At 48.3% G+C, this 1677-nt stretch overlaps 1 long non-coding RNA gene across 1 annotated transcript in view; it reads left to right on the top strand.

The window, feature by feature from the left end:
• The first annotated feature begins 89 nt into the window (after positions 1 to 89).
• The window catches only part of LOC123966926, a 1866-nt gene continuing 278 nt past the window's right edge, over positions 90 to 1677 (top strand). The window contains exons 1-2 of the long non-coding RNA XR_006824132.1: positions 90 to 443; positions 1133 to 1508. This is a non-coding gene — a long non-coding RNA (uncharacterized LOC123966926). The remainder of the gene's footprint in view (positions 444 to 1132; positions 1509 to 1677) is intronic.

Below are 1677 nucleotides of genomic sequence, written 5' to 3'. Positions count from 1 at the left end.
GTACCACTACAAGACCATGGGGGACGACTGAGACCTGGAGCTTATTTTTCATCCAAACTGGACTCTGTTGCAGCCAAACTGCCTGAGAGCTGTGGCGGGTGCTGAAAAAGCAGCCATGGCATCACGTGACATTGTGGGTTATTCAGACTTGACATTGTTGGTTCCACATGCTGTCGATGATTTTGCTTGAACAAAAAACATCTCATCTCTCCACTTCCAGGTGGCTGAGATACAAGACCGTGTTGCTTGATATATCTAACATTACTGCACTGTACTGAATCCTGCTACTCTCCTCCCAACTCCAGGTGAAGGACAGCCGCATGATTGTGTTGCAGTCATAGCAGAAACCTGCTCTCTAAGGGCAAACTTGCAGGAGACTCCTCTAACAAACCCAGACATGGAGTTGTTTGTGGACGGCTCAGCATCACGTGATCCAGCTCCTGGTAAAAATTGTTTTTGCAGTAACAACTTTGCATGAGACTATTTTGCATCATTTGTGCAACTAACAATGTGGGGCGGCCGATTCAGATCCCACAGGTGGCACACCCGCCCCCAGACAAACCATTTGAGCACCTGCAAATGGACTTCATTGAACTGACACTGTCACAGGGGAAGAAATATTGTGTTGTCATGGTAGATATGTTCTCTAAAGGGGTAGAGGCATTTTCAACATCTAAACAGGAAGGATGCAGCAGCAGTTGCAATAGCTTTGATAAGCCAGATCATCGCTGAGCGATCCTAGCTGAGATCTCCAGTGATAACGGCACACCTTTCATTAGCGCAGCACTGAAGAGTGTAGGGGAGGATATGGGGATTGATCTGAGGCAACATTGTGCTCATCATCCAGCTAGCGGAGGTGCAGTTGAATAAGAAAATGGCACATTGAAAAACAAGCTTGTTAAATGCTGTGAAGAAACAGGTTTAACATGGACAAAAGCTTTGCCGATCATTTTAATGCACATGAGAAGCCGGATGAGGGGCAGAGGGGGTCTCAGTCCTTTTTGAAGTCCTATTTGGCAGACCATTGAACACGGGGATTGGGCCAGTAAAAAGACAACTCCCTGATACCAGCCAATGTGAGGATGAAATGTTGACATATTGTGCTAATTTGCTTTCTGAAATTCACATGCAGGTCAAAAACGCCATCCCGAAGGCCGCAGAGAAGAAACTGCACGATCTGGAGCCAGGGGACTGGATTGTGGGAAAGGACTTCAGGAGAAAGGGCTCGCAGGTGGACCGGGCCATTTCAGATACTGCTAACAACAGAAACAGCAGTAAAAGTGGCTGAAAGAGCAACTTGGATTCACGCCACCCACTGCAAACGAGTGCCAAAGCAACCAAAAGGCCTCAAACCAGGCGAAGATTGAGATCAGTGATTGAGCTGAGCTTTCCCCTGCCTTGTGTTCCTAGGGAGGGAGGGGAGTGGAGGTCTCTGAGACCACCTAGAACCACTAATCTCCCAAACACTCACCGCAGGCACACTGAAACCAACAGATGGCTCTGGAGAGGTGACGGACCGAGACAAAACGGAGGCGTTGTTCTGCTCACTGTCATCATTTCCAAACATGAAAACAACAAACTTGGCCTGACTGAGGGAAAGTTCCAGGCCGAAGAGGAGGAGATGCACATCCTCCCTGACAGCCCGGCTGGGCTGAAAGACAATGCATGGTATGCAAC

Source organism: Micropterus dolomieu, unplaced genomic scaffold (genome assembly GCF_021292245.1).
Source record: "Micropterus dolomieu isolate WLL.071019.BEF.003 ecotype Adirondacks unplaced genomic scaffold, ASM2129224v1 contig_14567, whole genome shotgun sequence".
Lineage (NCBI taxonomy): Eukaryota > Metazoa > Chordata > Actinopteri > Centrarchiformes > Centrarchidae > Micropterus > Micropterus dolomieu.
Note: the sequence above shows the minus strand (reverse complement) of the source record. Positions and strands in the feature narration are given on the sequence as shown.